The following is a 7,312-nucleotide window of genomic DNA, read 5'->3' on the forward strand; positions in this document are numbered from 1 at the left end:
GCCTCAGGGACCCAGAGCCTGCTGGTACATAATGTCACAGGGCAGCCATCTTACATTTTCCTAGCCAGTTAATTTTATTTGAATATTGTTTTACACAAATTACATACAAATATATATTTTGATATATACATTAATATTTTTATATATAAATATATATTTATATAACTTATAAAGCAATTTTAATATAAAATATAATAGTTAGTTATAATTATTATGATATAATTATATTATAGATGTTTACATATTAATATATATTTAAACATATGAAATGTAAATATTTATATACAAATATAAATAAATGTTTATCAAAACAAATACATATACAATGAAGTAGAAAGAAAAATGAACTTGACTGTGGCAGGAAAAATTCTAAAATGTCCCCCAAGATTTTCTAGCCCTGGTGTATGTGCCCTGAGTAATCCCCAGAACTGTGAATATGATGGATTTTACTCCTGGATTTAGGTTATATGATAAAGTCAGTTTGCCCGAAGATAGAGAAATTATTTAGGTGGGCCTAACGTAATCACCTGAGCCCTTTAAATGCAAAGCATTTTCTCTGGCTAGTAGCAAAAGGAGAAGTAGCAAAGTGTGAGACGGATTTGATGTACAGGGAAGTGGGGGCGTAGCCATTGCTGAGGTGGAGGGGAACACATGGCAAGGAGCTGAGAGTAGCCTCTAGGAGCTAAGAGAAGTAACTGGTCTACAGTTAGAGCGACAGAACAGACCTAAGTCCAACAACCACAAGGAACTGGATTCTGTTAATGACCAGGAGGAGCCTGGAAACATACCCTTCCCCAGTCAAGACTCCAGAGGAGGACATGGAGAGCTGACACCTTCGTTTCATTATGAGACTGAGCAGAGGTCTTAGCTAGAATACATTACACTCTTGACTCATGGAAACTGAGATAATAGATTTGTGCTGTTTTAAGACACTGCGTTTCTGGTAATTTGTTATACAACGATAGAAAAATAATACATTGACTTTTTAGAATAAGAACTATTTCATATTAACTTTTGGCTTGCTCTGAGCTCTTCGGATCCATCTTCCTGTGGGATTGGCTGTTCATGTCCCCTATAGACAGAAACTTTAGGAGGAAAGCTTGAGAAGGGCTGGATTATAGATACACATTTTAAAACAAATGTTTATTGACTGTCTGCTCTCTGTCAGGTCTTAGACTAAGGCTATAGCGATAAATAAGACAGGTGAAATTCTCTGCTTCCATAAAAGTTATAGTCTAGAAGTGGGGGGACTGATAATAAATAAGGGAGCAAATAAATGAACAAGATATTTTCAGGAATGTTAAGTGCTATGAAGATGATAAAAGAGAGTGAAGTGAAGACGACTGGGGTGGGGCTGGGTTTGCTGGGTGTGGCATTAGCTGAGTGGTCAGGGAAGGACTGAGAGGATGACGTTTGAACTGAGACCTGAGTAATAAGAAATAATAAAAAAGCAGCCAGCCATGCAAAGAGTTAGAAATATCCACTCCGGGGAGTTGTGAGCAGTGCTCTCAATCAGGAAATTTAACTAAGACAGTATGATATCTAGTCCATATTCGGGTTTTTTCCATTGTCCCAAGAACATCCTTTAGAGCATTTTTTTAAAATGTGGCATTTAGATATTAAATTCCTTTAATAGCGTTTCTCGGCCTTTCTTTGTCTTTACTTTGTTGATATATTTGGAGAGTACAGGCTAGACTACCCCTCAGTTTGGGTCTATCTGATGTTTCCTCCTGATTAGATTCGGGCTATATATTTTAGGCAGGAATATTTCCTGAGTGATGCTGTGTTCTTTTTGGTATAATCTCATCAGGAGGCCCATGATGTCACTTTGCCCCATAATAAGTTCACATGCTGATTTGCACGTAATATTAAACCATAAAAACTTCCTGTCATAATATTGTTTGAAAACATACTTTTTCCCATTTTGTAATTTTTGCTAAGAACAGTGTTGTCCAATAGATATATGCTGTAAGTCACGTATTAATTTTAAATTTTCTAATAGCTGCATTAAAAAAGTAAGAAAAATCAGGTTGAATTATTTTAATAATATATTTTATTTAATCCAACATCTCCAAAATATTATCATTTCAACATGTAATCAATATAAAAAATACCAAGGGGATATTTTAAGCTCTTTTTTTTTTTATTCCAAGTCTTCAAAACTCCAAAGTATATTTCATACTTATAGCAAGCACATCTCAATTCAGAATAGCCATGGGACAAGTATTCAATAGCCTCATGTAGCTAGCATCTACCATCTTCATATTGAACAGCACAGATCAAGAACATACTTTTCAATGTATTACAGACGTACCATAATTTATTTAACCCCCACATTGCCAGAAGTTACAATTACTTTTTTAAATTTGCCATTATAAATAATGATGCAATGAAAATTCTTGTATATAAATAATCAGATGCTCTCTGTGCATCTGATTATTTTCTTAGGATACGTTCTTTGGGGTGAAACTGATTTATCAAGATTATCAACGTCCTGACAGTTTTGAGGCTCTTAATGCTGCCAAGTTTCTTTCCAAAAAGGTTGTTCAGGTTTCCATTTGCACAGTGGTATGTAAGACTCCCATGGTTTTACCAACATGAGGCTTCAGTAAAAGCACATCTGTCAGTTTCATAGGTGAAAAATGGCATCTTATTGTTGTTGCAATTTTTAATTTTAATTATTAATATGTATATACGTATTGGCCTTGGTGGTTCTGCCTTATAAAGTTACTATAGTTTTCCATTAACTTTTACCCTTTAGTGTTAGTGAAAGGAAATCCAGGGTCCTTGAACAACACTATAGTAGGCTCTGTGATAAGAAGTGCTACAGTTAAAACTGACCTCCTAATTTTAATATGGGACAAGGAGCCCAGGGTAGCAGAAGCCACGTAGCAGCACGCAACGACCAGAGGCAAAATTAGCGTGGTTCTCATACTAGGCCTTAGAGCTGGAATTCTAATCAGAAGAGTCTTAATCAAGGAAAATGCTATGGCATAAAAAGTAATCAGTGAGAATGTAGATAATTAGGCAGACAAGAAGAACTGCCCTGCGGATGTTCTTCAGCCCCTTCTCTAGCCATCCCGTTGCCTTCTCAATGAGTTCATAAGCAAAGTCACCATGATTGCAAAGATGAAGGGTGTGATGGACTCAGCAAAATGGATTTGCTCTTGCCAAGGCTGGCTGACTGCTGCTAAGTATTCAACTGGCTGGTAGCAGTGACCAAATCTAAACTCCTAATACAGTACTCTATCCCGGGGACAACTGGTTACTCTGGATTCCTTCCATCGTGATTTATCCTAAGTACAATAGATACTTTTTCTAGATTTAGATTTGCTTTTTTCTTCATTACAAGAGAACCACAGAAAATAAAGCTACCCTGAAGCATGACCTATTCTAAAAGTTCAGGAAAATTCATTTTACATTAAAATGAGCAACTGAAAATTATTGAGGTCAAATGTAATACAAAGTTACAAGAAAAAGGACAAGAACAACTGTACTATCCCAACACACACCGAAAGAACACTAGAGTGATGTACCCAGAAAAAAGATAAAAATCATAACTTTTTATTTCAGAATTAGCTATAGGACAGGAAGAGAACCGTACAAGAACCATACAAGAAAAAATAACATAAATTAGAATTCAAAACCTCAGAAATGAGGTGACAACACTCAAAGGAAAAATAACTAGAAGGAAAAAAATATGCTTAGAAATGAAGAATAAACTAGAAGGAACACCAGAGTGAATAACCAAAACAGATCATTTTAAATTGAAATTAAGAGAGAAAGAGAATTAGAAAGAAAATGGCAAATGTTTGAAGAGAAAGAAGATTTAACATGCAGGTAATAGGAGTCCCTGAATAAGAACACAAAGCAAAAGTATACAACAAATATTAAAAACTACGATTCAATAAAACTTTCCAAAAAAAAAGGATATGTAACATATTGAAAACACACAACATACCAAAGAACACTGACCTAGAACAAACATTACCAAGATAAATTCTAGTAATTAGTAGCCTTTAAAGAAAAAGAAACAATTCTTTTGGCATAGAATAAAAACTAAGGTTATCATCAGACTTTTCAACAACAATGCTTCTTACTAGTAAAAAACGAAATATCTATTTAAGACATTCAAGGAAAAAAGTGTGAGCCATATATCCAGGAAGATCTAGGGCAGTTAAGGGGAAATCCCCATAGTAACATCCTCCACATTTTGCAATTTTGGAGTTCCGAAGTTTACTAACAGGTTCCCTGCCTTAAAGAAAACATTTTTCAAAAGTCCCATCATATACACTAGGACTCCAAGTCTTCTGTTGGATGGACTTTCCATGTGAACAGCTAACTAAGGAACACAACTGTGACAGTTACCTCTGCCTGTCCCTCCAGATCCACTTTCCGCCCTTCCCCTCCCTGCTGTGTACCCAGGAGGCTGGCATGTGAATGTATCAGCTTCCTTATCCTTCAGCTTCCTGTTGGGTAATGTCATGGGAAGTACTAGTGGGTTATGAAAGGAAGGGAGAACAGTGATATCAGGCTATTCATTTCTCTCCACCTCTCCCTTCAGAATTGGCTATATCTTTCAAGAGACCACAACTCATACATGCAGCTCTCCTTAACCAGCTACCTTCTGTGGCTTCCTGTAATGACTTCCTCCTCATACTTTTCCTGGCCTACGGAAGGTAATAGCTTCCAGCAGTTGCTACCCCAAGATGCTGCATTATCCCTCACTGGTTTTCCTCAATCTTTCTCACACCTTTATAAATAATCTCTTTATTAAACTCTCCTCAAGTACTCAGTTCGAGTTTGTCATCAGTTTTCTGTGAGGACTGTGCATCATACAGCCAGGTGATTAAGATTGTGACATGAAAAAGAAAGGCCAAGATTTACCAAAAAACATACTTCGAAGGAAACACATACTTTAGAAAACAGAAGAAAACTTATTTAAAAAATCTAATTAGTATTGTTGGAAAAAAATTGAGACAATATCACATTTCTAAAATAATTATTTTAAGAAAGATGCAATGAAGAAAGAAAAACAAGAGAGAAATTTTGGAAATGAAAAAAAAAATTGATTACCAAAACAAAAAGTTCAAATAAAGTTTGGATAATAAAGTCTAGAAAATCTCTTAAATATAAGAAATATGAAATTATAGCAAATATAAAGGAAAAAAAGACATACAGACTCAATTCACATAGTCTAATGTCCAACTAGTAGGAGCTTTAGAAAGAGAGACCAGAAAAAACCAAGGGGGAGAGAATTAATATTAATTGAAATAATACATGAACTTTTTTCCACAGAAGGAAGTCATGAGACTTAGAATTGAAAGTCTCTGTGAGCTCTGAACAAGACGAAAACCAAAAATCCATACCTAAGACATAAAAACTTCTGAAGAAATAAAACAGTCATAGACCAAGGAGTAAAAATCAGACCAGCGTAAGACTTTTCATCAGCAACTGGAGGCTAGAAGATATTGGTCTTAGCATTTGGTGAAAAGCTGCTCATTATTTTGCAGGGGATAGTAATATTCCTACCCCATTCCAACAGCCTGAGAAAGGTGGCAAAAGCATACCAAAAATTAACTTGCCATCTTTTCTTGCATACCTGCTCCTCTTTTAGAGGCTCCATCTTGATGAAAGACACCACTTTCTACCTAGTTACCCAAGCTGGAGTTATTCAAAATACCTCCCTCAACTCTACTGTCTAAAGAGACACCAATTCCTACAGCTTCTACCTCCTAAAAATCTCTCCAATCAGATACTCCTCACCATTCTCTGCTCAGTTTTTCTCCTTTGGATTATTGCAATAAATGTGGTTTGTGCCTCCAGCCTTCCTTTCAGCAAGTCATCATCTACTCGGCAACCAGAGTGACATTTCTTAAATTCAAATATCACCATGTTGCTCTCCTGCTGACAATCTTTCAACAGTTCTCTTCAGTTTTAAGATGAGGTTTGGAGTCTTTGGTTTAGCTCACAAGGCTCTTCATGATCTGGCCTAGAACAGTCTCTCCAGCCTCTTTGTGCTCCTTCTACCTTCTGCTCCTCCTTGAAAGAGCTCTTTGCAGCTTTGTGGATACATCATGCTGTTTCATGCCTTTGTGCATTTGGAAATACTGCTTTTTCTTCTCAGTAAGCTCATTTTTCTATTTCGTCTAGCTAAGCATTTCTTGCCCTTCAAAAGTCAACTTGAGCAGCACCTTCTCTGTGAGGTTTTTCTTGCTTTGCCTTGCTTTGATCCCTGCCCCTAGGCAAAGCTCACAGTACCCATCTGCCTGTGAAAAGAATTTAAGCAAAAAAACAAAACCTTATTAAGTGTCTACTATGTGCCAAAAATTGTGGAAGGGACACATAGTTTATGTAGCTTCTCTTAAAAACTTAAAGTTTGGTAGGCATACCAGAAAGGCAAAACATCATTTCATCAACATGGGGTTGTTGAGATAAGTATTTGGTTATTGCAATGAAGAGGTGGAAGCCTGGACAAGTCAGAAAAAGTGTGACAGTAAAGATCAGAGTAGAGCTGACCTTAAGAGGAGGCTTTGATAATTTTGGAACAAGAGGAAACTAGAGAGGTTGGCAGGAGCTATAAGACAGAAAAGTTAAGACTGTGCTATCGGCAACCATGATAAATACCTGGTATTTATGACACTACTTCTTCCTTCCGCGCCCATGCAGTCTTCCCAAATCAGTGACAGCAGCCTAAACACAGACCTGGGACTCATTTGCATGCAAGGGCTCCAGAATGTGACCTTTGATCACAATTCATTCACTAGATGAAACTCACAGACAACTCTCATCAGATTTGTATTTGAGACTGGATCCCTCTGGCAGCCACGAGGAAAGTGGATTACTTATAAGCCATGGGCCTATGGTTGTCCTCAGTCTTAAAACACTACCTTAAATATCTGGAATGTAAATTGTAGAGCTGCTATGATAGTCACTGCAGATAGATGGTCACTTAAGAAAGAATCTGAGCCATGGTGGCCTAGAAGCAGATTGTCCCAATTTCGTGTTATGCCTCATTGCTGAGTCAGGCTCAACCAGGGACTTTAATGAGAATTTTGTGTCATCTTTGTCTCAAATGGGTTTATTTTTCTTATTTAGGATCAGGGAAGAGCAGCACTATTCATTTGCCAGGTTGCACAAGCTAATCTTCCGTAGTCAGGCAAGTCAAGAGTATAAAACAATCTGTACAGTGAGACTGTTCAAAGGGAACCTAAGCTAAGATACCAGTGGCCACTGGGACTTGTACAAAAGCTCAGAGGGCACAATCTCCAGAATCTCGAGATCTATTTTTCAGCTACCACCACACACTCTT

This window comes from Pteropus alecto, unplaced genomic scaffold, assembly GCF_000325575.1.
Source record: "Pteropus alecto unplaced genomic scaffold, ASM32557v1 scaffold461, whole genome shotgun sequence".
In the NCBI taxonomy this organism is placed as follows: domain Eukaryota; kingdom Metazoa; phylum Chordata; class Mammalia; order Chiroptera; family Pteropodidae; genus Pteropus; species Pteropus alecto.